At 41.6% G+C, this 17226-nt stretch overlaps 4 non-coding genes across 4 annotated transcripts; all 4 read right to left on the bottom strand.

The window, feature by feature from the left end:
* Positions 1 to 3624: 3624 nt before the first annotated feature.
* TRNAW-CCA lies at positions 3625 to 3696 on the bottom strand. Its single transcript has one exon. It is a non-coding gene; the product is annotated as a tRNA-Trp (tRNA).
* A 439-nt stretch (positions 3697 to 4135) lies between these two features.
* On the bottom strand, positions 4136 to 4207 carry TRNAW-CCA. Its single transcript has one exon. It is a non-coding gene; the product is annotated as a tRNA-Trp (tRNA).
* A 749-nt stretch (positions 4208 to 4956) lies between these two features.
* On the bottom strand, positions 4957 to 5028 carry TRNAW-CCA. Its single transcript has one exon. It is a non-coding gene; the product is annotated as a tRNA-Trp (tRNA).
* A 10694-nt stretch (positions 5029 to 15722) lies between these two features.
* Positions 15723 to 15794, bottom strand: TRNAW-CCA. Its single transcript has one exon. It is a non-coding gene; the product is annotated as a tRNA-Trp (tRNA).
* Positions 15795 to 17226: the final 1432 nt, after the last annotated feature.

Below are 17226 nucleotides of genomic sequence, written 5' to 3'. Positions count from 1 at the left end.
GTCAAAGTAACTAAATGGTGGCTTCTCCTGTGGTGGCTGATATGATGCCAGAATATGTGCTGTGGGGCCTCTCTCCTCTTCCTGGGTGCAGGGGTCAAAGTAACTCAATGGTGGCTTCTCCTGTGGTGGCTGATATGATGCCAGAATATGTGCTGTGGTGCCTCTCTCCTCTTCCTGGGTGCGGGGGTCAAAGTAACTCAATGGTGGCTTCTCCTGTGGTGGCTGATATGATGCCAGAATATGTGCTGTGGTGCCTCTCTCCTCTTCCTGGGTGCGGGGGTCAAAGTAACTCAATGGTGGCTTCTCCTGTGGTGGCTGATATGATGCCAGAATATGTGCTGTGGTGCCTCTCTCCTCTTCCTGGGTGCAGGGGTCAAAGTAACTAAATGGTGGCTTCTCCTGTGGTGGTTGATATGATGCCTTATTCTCTGCTGTGAAACCTCTCTCCTCCATCTGGGTGTAGGGGTCAAAGTCTTTCAAAGTCGCCTTCTCCTGTGCTGATTGATATAAAGCTGATGGTTGTGCCATCTGACATGGTTGCCAGGGTCTGATTCAATGGGGGCCTACTCCTGTGGTGGGTGATCTAAATGCCTGATTCTCTGCTGTGAAACCTCTCTCCTCCGTCTGGGTGTAGGGGTCAAAGTCTTTCAAAGTCGCCTTCTCCTGTGCTGATTGATATGAAGCTGATGGTTGTGCCATCTGACATGGTTGCCGGGGTCCCATTAAATTGGGGCCTACTCCTGTGGTGGGTGATCTAAATGCCTGATTCTCTGCTTTGAAACCTCTCTCCTCCGTCCGGGTGTAGGGGTCAAAGTCTGTCAAAGTCGCCTTCTCCTGTGCTGATTGATATAAAGCTTATGCTTGTGCCATCTGACATGGTTGCCGGGGTCTGATTCAATGGTGGCCTACTCCTGTGGTGGGTGATCTAAATGCCTGATTCTCTGCTGTGTAACCACTCTCCTCCGTCTGGGTGTAGGGGTCAAAGTCTTTCAAAGTCGCCTTCTCCTGTGCTGATTGATATGAAGCTGATGGTTGTGCCATCTGACATGGTTGCCGGGGTCCCATTAAATTGTGGCCTACTCCTGTGGTGGTTGATATGATGCCTGATTCTCTGATGTGGAACCTCTCTCCTCTGTTTGGGTGAAGGGGTCAAAGTAACTAAATGGTGGCTTCTCCTGTGGTGGCTGATATGATGCCAGAATATGTGCTGTGGGGCCTCTCTCCTCTTCCTGGGTGCAGGGGTCAAAGTAACTCAATGGTGGCTTCTCCTGTGGTGGCTGATATGATGCCAGAATATGTGCTGTGGTGCCTCTCTCCTCTTCCTGGGTGCGGGGGTCAAAGTAACTCAATGGTGGCTTCTCCTGTGGTGGCTGATATGATGCCAGAATATGTGCTGTGGTGCCTCTCTCCTCTTCCTGGGTGCGGGGGTCAAAGTAACTCAATGGTGGCTTCTCCTGTGGTGGCTGATATGATGCCAGAATATGTGCTGTGGTGCCTCTCTCCTCTTCCTGGGTGCAGAGGTCAAAGTAACTAAATGGTGGCTTCTCCTGTGGTGGTTGATATGATGCCTGATTCTCTGCTGTGAAACCTCTCTCCTCCATCTGGGTGTAGGGGTCAAAGTCTTTCAAAGTCGCCTTCTCCTGTGCTGATTGATATAAAGCTGATGGTTGTGCCATCTGACATGGTTGCCAGGGTCTGATTCAATGGGGGCCTACTCCTGTGGTGGGTGATCTAAATGCCTGATTCTCTGCTGTGAAACCTCTCTCCTCCGTCTGGGTGTAGGGGTCAAAGTCTTTCAAAGTAGCCTTCTCCTGTGCTGATTGATATGAAGCTGATGGTTGTGCCATCTGACATGGTTGCCGGGGTCCCATTAAATTGGGGCCTACTTCTGTGGTGGGTGATCTAAATGCCTGATTCTCTGCTTTGAAACCTCTCTCCTCCGTCCGGGTGTAGGGGTCAAAGTCTGTCAAAGTCGCCTTCTCCTGTGCTGATTGATATAAAGCTTATGCTTGTGCCATCTGACATGGTTGCCGGGGTCTGATTCAATGGTGGCCTACTCCTGTGGTGGGTGATCTAAATGCCTGATTCTCTGCTGTGTAACCTCTCTCCTCCGTCTGGGTGTAGGGGTCAAAGTAACTAAATGGTGGCCTACTCCTGTGGTGGGTGATATGATGCCTGGTTCTCTGCTGTGGGACCTCTCTCCTTTGTCTGGGTGCTGTGGTCAAAATAATAGTAAGTGACCTTCTCCATTGGTGGGTGACTTGAAGCCTGATTCTGTGCTATGGGACCTCACTCCAATTAATATTGTTTAATTTTTATTTATTTTATGCTAACTCATCATTTCCCTATCTACATTTGTTTGCAGGGGATTTAACTACATTTTGCTGCCTTTTGCAGCCCTCTAGCCCTTTCCGGGTGTGTTTTACAGCCTTTTTAGTGCCCAAAAGTTCGGGTCCCCATTGACTTCTATGGGGTTCGGGTTCGGGATGAAGTTCGGGTCGAGTTCGGATCCCGAACCCGAACATTTTTCGAAAGTTCGGCCGAACTCGTCGAACCCGAACATCCAGGTGTTCGCTCAACTCTACTCATGATGTCAAAAAACTACTAATAAGGAAGAGTGAATAGTGTGCCTCTAGGAGAAAGTTAGTTCCAGTAAAGAATGGGACACTGAGAGTGAGCATTTCCTCTCTATGAAATTTCTAAAGATGCGTTTTTCCCATTTCATTAACTAAATTGGGTTTAAAACCTGGTAATTTCGCTATGAAGTCTAGTATGAGAAGATATCCGTAGCACTGACCAGCAAACTTATGCGTTTCCGTCACCAGTATTTCGGCTTTTGGGCTATCTAAATATATGTACAAATACTCGAATGAACAGTAGAAAGATCGGTGTAATGATCTTTCTACACCAAGGCCTAAATCCAGGATAAATAGGCATCCACTACATTCTACAGGAAAGATTTCACCATCAGTAAACATGATGATTCTTTCCAGTAAGTGGAGTGAGACTATGGACCTTTCCAACACAGAATGTTGAGATCCTTGATTTGTTAAAAAGCTCAATAGTTACCTGGCCAGCTTTTATTCAGCCATGGAATATTCAGAACTGGTTTAGGAAGTTATTTTGTTTTCCATATTGGCAGTCAGGGAGGAGTTTATCACCCTAATTAGACTGTATCTTATATGCCAAAAAAAACATGACCTCAGGGTGATCTAAAGACATGCCATCAGCAATTAAGAAGGTATTTCCGCTACTCACATCAAACCGAAAGGCGCTTCGGATCTCAATGTGCTTAAAAACACCCTTCCTTGTCATATGGAGTCAGACATGGTACCATTGTGCCATGACATTGGTTACCATCATGCAGTCAAAAATAGTTTGAGGACCAACTGCTGGTTAAGACTGATGTATGGTCCTTTTGCTCTTACTGTTAAGCAAAACATCTTAGTTAAAAACACCTTCAACACTTTCTTTAACCTAAAATGACAAAATGCTCAGATTTTTCAATCTTAAGGAAAGTTAACACCATGCCAAATTTTACTCTTCTTAAGAGAGTAAGCGGAACAGGTTGTAATTGCAGATTAATGTTATGCTGTTTACTCATTCTATGATGAAAAGAATAACTGACCCCGACGTGATTTGAACACGCAACCTTCTGATCTGGAGTCAGACGCGCTACCGTTGCGCCACGAGGTCAAGGAATGACTTTCATGCTGTCCTTCACCATCACCGATGTACCTGTAAAGAAATGATAACACCCTGCTAATTCTAAATAACTAATCAACCAATTTTAAAAGATGGCAATTTTTCCCAAAATCCCTACTGCAAAGACCAAGAAGGATTGCACTTTGTGTCCTTAAGGTGAAGGCAATTCTAGTAAATAATGTGACTCTATTTAAGAAAAATGTTTTTGTAGTACTCATGTAGTGATCAAAAAGACACCTGACCACAAATCATAGTTAAAACAACTTAAACCCATTACTTAACCTAAATTGACAAACTGCTCAGAATTTTCAGGCTTACGGAAAGTTAACATCATGGCAAACTATACTCTTCTTAAGAGAGCAATGGGAAACGGTTGAAGTTAGCAGGTTAAGGGCCATGCTGTTTACTCATTATATAACAAAAACATAACTGACCCTGACGTGATTTGAACACGCAACCTTCTGATCTGGAGTCAGACACGCTACCATTGCGCCACAAGGTCAAAAGTCTGTGTTTGGTTGGAACCTTTACCATCACCAATGTTTGTTGAAGAAATGTTAATACCCTCGTAATTCAAAAGGACTGATACAATACTTTTGAAAGAAGCCAATTTTACCCACAATTGACGCTGCAACGAACAAAAAGGATTGCTATTTCTGCTATTAAGGTGAAGGGATTTCTAGTAAATAATGTATCTATAGTTAAGAAAAATGTGTCTGTAGTACTCATTTGGTAATAAAAAGGACAGCTGACCACGATATTATAGAAACGCACAACACTCTGACACGCAACTCTTGCGCTACAAGATCAGTCAATACCTAGCTTTCTGACCCTGTTTCTCTCCAATGCCTTTTTGACAAAATGCCTACTGCCTGCCTCTTCTAACCAATTGCTCTACTACTTTTAATAGAAGCTTGCTTTTCCCTCATGATGTCAAAAAACTACTAATAAGGAAGAGTGAATAGTGTGCCTCTACGAGAAAGTTAGTTCCAGTAAAGAATGGGACACTGAGAGTGAGCATTTCCTCTCTATGAAATTTCTAAAGATGCGTTTTTCCCATTTCCCATTCCCATAGTTAAAAACACCTTCAACACTTTCTTTAACCTAAAATGACAAAATGCTCAGATTTTTCAATCTTAAGGAAAGTTAACACCATGCCAAATTTTACTCTTCTTAAGAGAGTAAGCGGAACAGGTTGTAATTGCAGATTAATGTTATGCTGTTTACTCATTCTATGATGAAAAGAATAACTGACCCCAACGTGATTTGAACACGCAACCTTCTGATCTGGAGTCAGACGTGCTACCGTTGCGCCACGAGGTCAAGGAATGACTTTCATGCTGTCCTTCACCATCACCGATGTACCTGTAAATAAATGATAACACCCTGCTAATTCTAAATAACTGATTAACCAATTTTAAAAGATGGCAATTTTTCCCCACAATCCCTACTGCAAAGACCAAGCAGGATTGCACTTTGTGTCCTTAACCACTTAAGGACCACAGGTTTATACCCCCCTATTGACCAGGCCCTTTTTTCCAAATCGGCACTCCACAACTTTAGCGGTTTATTGCTCGGTCATGCAACTTACCACCCAAATGAATTTTACCTCCTTTTCTTCTCACTAATAGAGCTTTCATTTGGTGGTATTTCATTGCTGCTGACATTTTTACTTTTTTTGTTATTAATCGAAATTTAACGATTATTTTGCAAAAAAATGAAATTTTTCACTTTCAGTTGTAAAATTTTGCAAAAAAAAACGACATCCATATATAAATTTTTCTCTAAATTTATTGTTCTACATGTCTTTGATAAAAAAAAAATGTTTGGGTAAAAGAAAAATGTTTGGGGTAAAAGTTATAGCATTTACAAACTATGGTACAAAAATGTGAATTATCGCTTTTTGAAGCAGCTCTGACTTTCTGAGCACCTGTCATGTTTCCTGAGGTTCTACAATGGCCAAACAGTACAAACACCCCACAAATGAACCCATTTCGGAAATTAGACACCCTAAGGTATTCGCTGATGGGCATAGTGAGTTCATAGAACTTTTTATTTTTTGTCACAAGTTAGCGGAAAATGATGATTTTTTTATTTTATTTTTTCTTACAAAGTCTCATATTCCACTAACTTGTGACAAAAAAAAAAACTTCCATGAACTCACTATGCCCATCACGAAATACCTTGGGGTGTCTTCTTTCCAAAATGGGGTCACTTGTGGGGTAGTTATACTGCCCTGGCATTTTAGGGGCCCAAATGCGTGCGAAGTAGTTTGAAATCAAAATCTGTAAAAAATGGCCGGTGAAATCCGAAAGGTGCTCTATGGAATGTGGGCCCCTTTGCCCACCTAGGCTGCAAAAAAGTGTCACACATGTGGTATTGCCGTACTCAGGAGAAGTTAGGCAATGTTTTTTGGGGTGTCATTTTACATATACCCATGCTGGATGAGAGAAATATCTTGGCAAAAGACAACTTTTCCAATTTTTTTATACAAAGTTGACATTTGACCAAGATATTTATCACACCCAGCATGGGTATATGTAAAATGACACCCCAAAACACATTGCCCAACTTCTCCTGAGTACGGCGATACCACATGTGTGACACTTTTTTGCAGCCTAGGTGGGCAAAGGGGCCCACATTCCAAAGAGCACCTTTAGGATTTCACCGGCCATTTTTTACAGATTCTGATTTCAAACTACTTACCACACATTAGGGCCCCTAGAATGCCAGGGCAGTATAACTACCCCACAAGTGACCCCATTTTGGAAACAAGACACCCCAAGGTATTCCGTGAGGGGCATGGCGAGTTCCTAGAATTTTTTATTTTTTGTCACAAGTTAGCGGAAAATGACGATTTTTTATTTTTATTTTTTCTTACAAAGTCTCATATTCCACTAACTTGTGACAAAAAATAAAAACTTCCATGAACTCACTATGCCCATCACGAAATACCTTGGGGTGTCTTCTTTCCAAAATGGGGTCACTTGTGAGGTAGTTATACTGCCCTGGCATTTTAGGGGCCCAAATGCGTGCGAAGTAGTTTGAAATCAAAATCAGTAAAAAATGGCCGGTGAAATCCGAAAGGTGCTCTTTGGAATGTGGGCCCCTTTGCCCACCTAGGCTGCAAAAAAGTGTCACACATGTGGTATTGCCGTACTCAGGAGAAGTTGGGCAATGTGTTTTGGGGTGTCATTTTACATATACCTATGCTGGGTGAGAGAAATATCTTGGCAAAAGACAACTTTTCCAATTTTTTTATACAAAGTTGACATTTGACCAAGATATTTATCACACCCAGCATGGGTATATGTAAAATGACACCCCAAAACACATTGCCCAACTTCTCTTGAGTACTGCGATACCACATGTGTGACACTTTTTTGCAGCCTAGGTGGGCAAAGGGGCCCACATTCCAACGAGCACCTTTAGGATTTCACCGGCCATTTTTTACAGATTCTGATTTCTAACTACTTACCACACATTAGGGCCCTAGAATGCCAGGGCAGTATAACTACCCCACAAGTGACCCCATTTTGGAAAGAAGACACCCCAAGGTATTCCGTGAGGGGCATGGCGAGTTCCTAGAATTTTTTATTTTTTGTCACAAGTTAGCGGAAAATGATGATTTTTAATTTTTATTTTTTCTTACAAAGTTTCATATTCCACTAACTTGTGATAAAAAATAAAAACTTCCATGAACTCACTATGCCCATCACGAAATACCTGGGGGTGTCTTCTTTCCAAAATGGGGTCACTTGTGGGGTAGTTATACTGCCCTGGCATTTTAGGGGCCCGAATGCGTGAGAAGTAGTTTGAAATCAAAATCTGTAAAAAATGGCTGGTGAAATCCGAAAGGTGCTCTTTGGAATGTGGGCCCCTTTGCCCACCTAGGCTGCAAAAAAGTGTCACACATCTGGTATTGCCGTACTCAGGAGAAGTTGGGCAATGTGTTTTGGGGTGTCATTTTACATATACCCATGCTGGGAAAGATAAATATCTCGGTCAAATGCCAACATTGTATAAAAAAATGGGAAAAGTTGTTCTTCTCACGCTTTAGGGCCCCTAAAATGCCAGGGCAGTATAAATACCCCACATGTGACCTCAATTTGGAAAGAAGACACCCCAAGGTAATCAATGAGGGGCATGGCGAGTTCATAGAATTTTTCTTTTTTTGGCACAAGTTAGCGGAAATTGATATAAAAAAATTTTTCTCACAAAGTCTCCCTTTCCGCTAACTTGGGACAAAAATTTCAATCTTTCATGGACTCAATATGCCCCTCACGGAATACCTTGGGGTGTCTTCTTTTTGAAATGGGGTCACATGTGGGGTGTTTTTACGCATTTGGATTCCGTGAGGGGTATGGTGAGTTCATGTGAGATTTTATTTTTTGACACAAGTTAGTGGAATATGAGACTTTGTAAAAAAAAAAAAAAAAATTCCGCTAACTTGGGCCAAAAAAATGTGTGAATGGAGCCTTACAGGGGGGTGATCAATAACAGGGGGTGATCAATGACAGGGGGTGATCAATGACAGGGGGGTGATCAATGACAGGGGGGTGATCAATGACAGGGTGGTGATCAGAAAGTCTATATGGGGTGATCACCCCCCTGTCATTGATTACCCCCTATAACGCTCCATTCAGATGTCCGTAAGTGTTTTGCGGATCCGATCCATGTATCCGTGGATCCGTAAAAAACATACGGATACCTGAATGGAGCCTTACAGGGGGGTGATCAATGACAGGGGGGTGATCAATGAAAGGGGGGTGATCAGGGAGTCTATATGATCGGATCCATGTATCCGTGGATCCGTAAAAAACATACGGACATCTGAATGGAGCCTTACAGGGGGGTGATCAATGACAGGGGGGTGATCAGGGAGTCTATATGGGGTGATCACCCCCGTCATTGATCACCCCCCTGTAAGGCTCCATTCAGACGTCCGTATGTGTTTTGCGGATCCGATCCATGTATCAGTGGATCCGTAAAAATCATGCGGACGTCTGAATGGAGCCTTACAAGGGGGTGATCAATGACAGGGGGGTGATCAATGACAGGGGGGTGATCAGGGAGTCTATATGGAGTGATCAGGGGTGATCAGTGGTTCATAAGGGGTTAATAAGTGACAGGGGGGTGTAGTGTAGTGTAGTGGTGTTTGGTGCTACTTTACTGAGCTGCCTGTGTCCTCTGGTGGTCGATCCAAACAAAATGGACCACCAGAGGACCAGGTAGCAGGTATATTAGACGCAGTTATCAAAACAGCGTCTAATATACCTGTTAGGGGTTAAAAAAAATCGCATCTCCAGCCTGCCAGCGAACGATCGCCGCTGGCAGGCTGGAGATCCACTCGCTTACCTTCCGATCCTGTGAACGCGCGCGCCTGTGTGCGCGCATTCACAGGAAATCTCGGCTCACGCGAGATGACGCCAATCAGCGTTAGCGTAGCCTGGGAGAGCCGCCGCGATGACACCTTTCGGCGTTAGCGTAGAGGCAAGAGGTTAAGGTGAAGGCAATTCTAGTAAATAATGTGACTCTATTTAAGAAAAATGTTTTTGTAGTACTCATGTAGTGATCAAAAAGACACCTGACCACAAATCATAGTTAAAACAACTTAAACCCATTACTTAACCTAAATTGACAAACTGCTCAGAATTTTCAGGCTTACGGAAAGTTAACATCATGGCAAACTATACTCTTCTTAAGAGAGCAATGGGAAATGGTTGAAGTTAGCAGGTTAAGGGCCATGCTGTTTACTCATTATATAACTGACCCTGACGTGATTTGAACACGCAACCTTCTAATCTGGAGTCAGAAACGATACAATTGCGCCACAAGGTCAAAAGCCTCTGTTTGGTTGGGACCTTTACCATCACCAATGTCTGTTGAAGAAATGTTAATACCCTCGTAATTCAAAAGGACTGATACAATACTTTTGAAAGAAGCCAATTTTACCCACAATTGTCGCTGCAACGAACAAGAAGGATTGCTATTTCTGCTATTAAGGTGAAGGGATTTCTAGTAAATAATGTATCTATAGTTAAGAAAAATGTGTCTGTAGTACTCATTTGGTAATAAAAAGGACAGCTGACCACGATATTATAGAAACGCACAACACTCTGACACGCAACTCTTACGCTACAAGACTAGTCAACACCTAGCTTTCTGACCCTGTTTCTCTCCAATGCCTTTTTGACAAAATGCCTACTGCCTGCCTCTTCTAACCAATTGCTCTACTACTTTTAATAGAAGCTTGCTTTTCCCTCATGATGTCAAAAAACTACTAATAAGGAAGAGTGAATAGTGTGCCTCTAGGAGAACGTTAGTTTCAGTAAAGAATGGGACACTGAGAGTGAGCTTTTCCTCTCTATAAAATTTCTAAAGATGCGTTTTTCCCATTTCATTAACTAAATTGGGTTTAAAACCTGGTAATTTCGCTATGAAGTCTAGTATGAGAAGATATCCGTAGCACTGAAGAGCAAACTTATGCATTTCCTTCACCAGTATTTCGGCTTTTGGGCTATCTAAATATATGTACAAATACTCGAATGAACAGTAGAAAGATCGGTGTAATGATCTTTCTACACCTAGGCCTAAATCCAGGATAAATAGGCATCCACTGCTTCTACATGATGATTCTTTCCAGTAAGTGGAGTGAGACTATGGACCTTTCCAACACAGAATGCTGAGATCCTTGATTTGTTAAAAAGCTCAATAGATACCTGGCCAGCTTTTATTCAGCCATGGAATATTCAGAACTGGTTTAGGAAGTTATTTTGTTTTCCATATTGGCAGTCAGGGAGGAGTTTATCACCCTAATAAGACTGTATCTTATATGCCAAAAAAAACATGACCTCAGGGTTATCTAAAGACATGCCATCAGCTATTAAGAAGGTATTTCCGCTACTCACATCAAACCGAAAGGCGCTTCGGATCTCAATGTGCTTAAAAACACCCTTCCTTGTCATATGGAGTCAGACATGGTACCATTGTGCCATGACATTGGTTACCATCATGCAGTCAAAAATAGTTTGAGGACCAACTGCTGGTTAAGACTGATGTATGGTCCTTTTGCTCTTACTGTTAAGCAAAACATCTTAGTTAAAAACACCTTCAACACTTTCTTTAACCTAAAATGACAAAATGCTCAGATTTTTCAATATTAACCCCTTAAGGACTCAGCCCTATTTCACCTTAAGGACCAGGCCATGTTTTGCAAATCTGGCCAGTGTCACTTTAAGTGCTGATAACTTTAAAACGCTTTAACTTATCCAGGTCATTCTGAGATTATTTTTTCGTCACATATTGTACTTCATGAGACTGGTAAAATGAAGTGAAAAATATTATTTTTTATTTATTAAAAAATACCAAATTTTCCAAAAATGTGTAAAAAATACCAAATTTCCAGTTTCAATTTCTCTACTTCTATAATACATAGTAATACCTCCAAAAATAGTTATTACTTTACATTCCCCATATGTCTACTTCATGTTTGGATCATTTTGGGAATGATATTTTATTTTTTGGGGATGTTACAAGGCTTAGAAGTTTAGAAGAAAATCTTGTAATTTTTCAGAAATTTTCAAAAACCTAATTTTTAGGGACCAGTTCAGGTCTGAAGTCACTTTGCGAGGCTTACATAATAGAAACCACCCAAAAATGACCCCATTCTATAAACTACACCCCTCAAGGTATTCAAAACTGATTTTACAAACTTTGTTTACCCTTTAGGTGTTCCAAAAGAATTAATGGAAAATAGAGATACAATTTCAAAATTTCACTTTTTTGGCAGATTTTCCATTTTACTAATTTTTTTCCAGTTACAAAGCAAGGGTTAACAGCCAAACCAAACTAAATATTTATGGCCCTGATTCTGTAATTTACAGAAACACCCCATATGTGGTCATAAACCGCTGTACAGGCACACGGCAGGGCGCAGAAGTAAAGTAATGCCATACGGTTTTTGGAAGGCAGGTTTTGCTGGACTGTTTTTTTTGACACTCATGTCCCATTTGAAGCCCCCTGATGCACCCCTAGAGTAGAAACTCCATAAAAGTGACCCCATCTAAGAAACTACACCCCTCAAGGTATTCAAAACTGATTTTACAAATGTCGTTAACCCTTTAGGTGTTCTACAAGAATTAATGGAAAATAGAGATACAATTTCAAAATTTCACTTTTTTGGCAGATTTTCCATTTTAATAATTTTTTTACGGTAACAAAGCAAGGGTTAACCGCCAAACCAAACACAGTATTTATGGCCCTGATTCTGTAGTTTACAGAAACACCCCATATGTGGTCATAAACCTCTGTACGGGCACACGGCAGGGCGCAGAAGGAAAGGAATGCCATACGGTTTTTGGAAGGCAGGTTTTGCTGGACTGTTTTTTTTGACACCCATGTCCCATTTGAAGCCCCCCTGATGCACCCCTAGAGTATAAACTCTATAAAAGTGACCCCATCTAAAAAACTACACCCCTCAAGGTGTTCAAAACTGATTTTACAAACATTGTTAACCCTTTAGGTGTTCCACAAGAATTAATGGAAAATAGAGATACAATTTCAAAATGTCACTTTTTTGGCAAATTTTCCATTTTTATAATTTTTTTTTACGGTTACAAAGCAAGGGTTAACAGCCAAACCAAACTCAATATTTACAGAAACATCCCATATGTGGTTGTAAACCACTGTACGGACACACGGCAGGGCGCAAAAGGAAAGGAATGCCATACGGTTTTTGGAAGGCAGATTTTGCTGGACTGTTTTTTTTGACACCATGTCCTATTTGAAGCCCCCCCTGATGCACCCCTAGAGTAGAAACTCCAAAAAAGTGGCCCCATTTTAGAAACTACGGGATGGCAGTATTGTTGGTACTAGTTTAGGGTACATACAGTACAGACCAAAAGTTTGGACACACCTCATTCAAAGAGTTTTCTTTATTTTCATGACTATGAAGGCATCAAAACTATGAATTAACACATGTGGAATTATATACATAACAAACAAGTGTGAAACAACTGAAAATATGTCATATTCTAGGTTCTTCAAAGTAGCCGCCTTTTGCTTTGATTACTGCTTTGCACACTCTTGGCATTCTCTTGATGAGCTTCAAGAGGTAGTCCCCTGAAATGGTCTTCCAACTGTCTTGAAGGAGTTCCCAGAGATGCTTAGCACTTGTTGGCCCTTTTGCCTTTACTCTGCGGTCCAGCTCACCCCAAACCATCTCAATTGGGTTCAGGTCCGGTGACTGTGGAGGCCAGGTCATCTGGCGCAGCACCCCATCACTCTCCTTCATGGTCAAATAGCCCTTACTTTCAAAGTTTTCCCAATTTTTCGGCTGACTGACTGACCTTCATTTCTTAAAGTAATGATGGCCACTCGTTTTTCTTTACTTAGCTGCTTTTTTCTTGCCATAATACCAATTCTATCAGTCTATTCAGTAGGACTATCAGCTGTGTATCCACCTGACTTCTCCTCAATGCAACTGATGGTCCCAACCCCATTTATAAGGCAAGAAATCCCACTTATTAAACCTGACAGGGCACACCTGTGAAGTGAAAACCATTTCAGGGGACTACCTCTTGAAGCTCATCAAGAGAATGCCAAGAGTGTGCAAAGCAGTAATCAAAGCAAAAGGTGGCTACTTTGAAGAACCTAGAATATGACATATTTTCAGTTGTTTCACACTTGTTTGTTATGTATATAATTCCATATGTGTTAATTCATAGTTTTGATGCCTTCAGTGTAAATCTACAATTTAGTCACAACATAGTCATAAAAATAAAAAAAACTCTTTGAATGAGAAGGTGTGTCCAAACTTTTGGTCTGTACTGTATGTTTTTTGGTTGCTCTATATTACACTTTTTGTGAGGCAAGCTAAAAAGAAATAGCTGTTTTGGCCATGGGTGTAGGAACCCCCAAAAATCTGGGGGGGACAGCATTTTGCTCGCCGGGTATTATATATAATTTACTTATAGTTCTGAAGACTCAGGGGTGCTGGCTGGCTTGGCCTCAGGGGTGCTGGCTGGCTTGGCAGGGCAGAAGGAGTGTGGGAGACTGTGAGGCCTTTTTCTCCAAGCTGCTCTGGATCAGTGCTCTGGCAGCTGGGCTCCGGGCTGGAAGTGGGCACAATAAGAAAAAAATATTTTTCATTACACCTCAGGTCATACCATCAATCAGACCCCCAATGTTAATCAGACCTCAGCTAACAGCCCCAATAAGATCCCCAATGTTAATAAGACCTCAGATCACACCTCAGCTCAGACCCCAATATGAATGACCCCCAATCAGACCTCAGATAAGAGCCCCATGCCTCATAGCAGCCCCCAGTGCCTCTCATCAGCCCCCCTCATCAGGTTATGATTTTTGCGGGATGAGATGACGGTTTTATTGGCACTATTTTCGGGTGCGTGTGACTTTTTGATCGCTTGCTATTACACCTTTTATGATGTAAGGTGACAAAGAATGGTTGATTTAGCACAGTTTTTACTTTGAATTTTTTACGGTGTTCATCTGAGGGGTTAGGTCATGTGATATTTTTATAGAGCCGGTCGATACGGACGTGGTGATACCTAATATGTATACTTTTTTTTTATTTATGTAAGTTTTACACAATAACAGCTTTTTTCAAACAAAAAAAAAGATGTTTTAGTGTCTCCATATTCTAAACCATAGTTTTTTTTATTTTTTGGGCGATTGTCTCAAATAGGGGCTCTTTTTTTGCGGGATGAGGTGACGGTTAGATTGGTACTATTTTGGTGGGCAAACGCCTTTTTGATCGCTTGCTGTTGTACTTTTTGTGATGTAAGGTGACAAAAAATTATTTATTTAGCACAGTTTTTAATTTTAAATTTTTACGGTGTTCATCTGAGGGGTTAGGTCATGTAATATTTTTATAGAGCCGGTCGATACGGACGCGGCAATACCTAATGTATACATTTTTTTCCCCCTATTTATTCCCAATTTTTTTTTTACTTTAATTGGGGAAAATGACGTTTTTGTTTATTTTTACTGGAAACTTTATTTATTTTTTGGGGAAAACTAAATTTTTTCAACTTTTTTTTTGTCCCACTTTGGGACTTGAACTTTGGGGGGTATATTCCTTTACAATGCATTCCAATACTTCTGTATTGGAATGCATTAGCTGTATAAGTAATACTGTGAGTATTACTCATACAGCTTCCGGGGCCTGTGAGATCCATGGGGCTGGATCTCACAGGCTCTTCACAGGAACGCAGCGCAGATGCCTCAGGAAGGCATCGCGCTGCCTTCCATGCCATCGGGTCCCCCCCACAGCCCCATGGGGACCCGATGGCAACACCGCCGCACCAGGTAAAAGCCGCAAACCGCAGGTCTGAATTGAATCTGAACCGCGCATGTAGCTGAGGTGCCTGCTCAATGATTTGAGCAGGCACCTTGTTCCGATCACTGCCCGACGGGTGGTGGTGATCGGAACAACACATGACGTACCGGTACATCATGTGTCCTTAAGTACGTACGTCATGTGTACGTAAGGGGTAAGTGAAAGTTAACACCATGCTAAATTTTACTCTTCTTAAGAGAGTAAGGGGAACAGATTGTAATTGCAGATTAAGGCCATGCTGTTTACTCATTTTATGATGAAAAAAATAACTGACCCCGACGTGATTTGAACACGCAACCTTCTGATCGGGAGTCAGACGCGCTACTGTTGCGCAACAAGGTAAAGGAATGACTTTCATGCTGTCCTTCACCATCAGTGATGTACCTGTAAAGAAATGATAACACCCTGCTAATTCTAAATAACTGATCAACCAATTTTAAAAGATGACAATTTTTCCCACAATCCCTACTGCAAAGACCAAGAAGGATTGCACTTTGTGTCCTTAACCTAAATTGACAAACTGCTCAGAATTTTCAGGCTTACGGAATGTTAACATCATGGCAAACTATACTCTTCTTATAAGAGCAATGGGAAACGGTTGAAGTTAGCAGGTTAAGGGCCATGCTGTTTACTCATTATATAACAAAAACATAACTGACCCTGACGTGATTTGAACACGCAACCTTCTGATCTGGAGTCAGACACGCTACCATTGCGTCACAAAGTCAAAAGACTCTGTTTGGTTGGGACCTTAACCATCACCAATGTTTGTTGAAGAAATGTTAATACCCTCGTAATTCAAAAGGACTGATACAATACTTTTGAAAGAAGCCAATTTTACCCACAATGTTCGCTGCAACGAACAAAAAGGATTGCTATTTCTGCTATTAAGGTGAAGGGATTTCTAGTAAATAATGTATCTATAGTTAAGAAAAATGTGTCTGTAGTACTCATTTGGTAATAAAAAGGACAGCTGACCACGATATTATAGAAACGCACAACACTCTGACACGCAACTCTTACGCTACAAGATCAGTCAATACCTAGCTTTCTGACCCTGTTTCTCTCCAATGCCTTTTTGACAAAATGCCTACTGCCTGCCTCTTCTAACCAATTGCTCTACTACTTTTAATAGAAGCTTGCTTTTCCCTCATGATGTCAAAAAACTACTAATAAGGAAGAGTGAATAGTGTGCCTCTAGGAGAAAGTTAGTTCCAGTAAAGAATGGGACACTGAGAGTGAGCTTTTCCTCTCTATAAAATTTCTAAAGATGCGTTTTTCCCATTTCATGAACTAAATTGGGTTTAAAACCTGATAATTTTGCTATGAAGTCAAGTATGAGAAGATATCCGTAGCACTGACCAGCAAACTTATGCGTTTCCGTCACCAGTATTTCGGCTTTTGGGCTATCTAAATATATGTACAAATACTCGAATGAACAGTAGAAAGATCGGTGTAATGATCTTTCTACACCTAGGCCTAAATCCAGGATAAATAGGCATCCACTGCTTCTACAGGAAAGATTTCACCATCAGTAAACATGATGATTCTTTCCAGTAAGTGGAGTGAGACTATGGACCTTTCCAACACAGAATGTTGAGATCCTTGATTTGTTAAAAAGCTCAATAGTTACCTGGCCAGCTTTTATTCAGCCATGGAATATTCAGAACTGGTTTAGGAAGTAATTTTGTTTTCCATATTGGCAGTCAGGGAGGAGTTTATCACTAGAGTTGAGCGAACCCGAACTGTAAAGTTCAGGTTCCTACTGAACGTTAGCTTTTTTTGGACCCGGACCCGAACCCGAACATTTACATAAAAGTTTGGGTTCGTGTTCGGTGTTAGGCGATTTTTATGGCGCTTTTTGAAAGGCTGCAAAGCAGCCAATCAACAAGCGTTTAACTGTGTGCCCTTAGAAGCATCACAGCCATGCCTACTATTGGCATGGCTGTGATTTGCCAACTGCAGCATGTGACCCAGCCTCTATATAAGGCTGAGTCACGTAGCGCTGCACGTCACTCTGCTATTCTTAGTGTAGGGAGAGGATGCAGCTGCTGTCCGTGACAGATCCGGGATAAATACTAAGAAGAACTGCCTTATAACTTAGCGATCTCAATCCAATGTGTTTTGTGGGTGCAGTGCATAGTTTTTTTAAGCCTGCA

This window comes from Bufo bufo, chromosome 6, assembly GCF_905171765.1.
Source record: "Bufo bufo chromosome 6, aBufBuf1.1, whole genome shotgun sequence".
Classification (NCBI taxonomy): Eukaryota; Metazoa; Chordata; class Amphibia; order Anura; family Bufonidae; genus Bufo; species Bufo bufo.
This window is presented reverse-complemented; position numbering and strand designations above follow the sequence as displayed.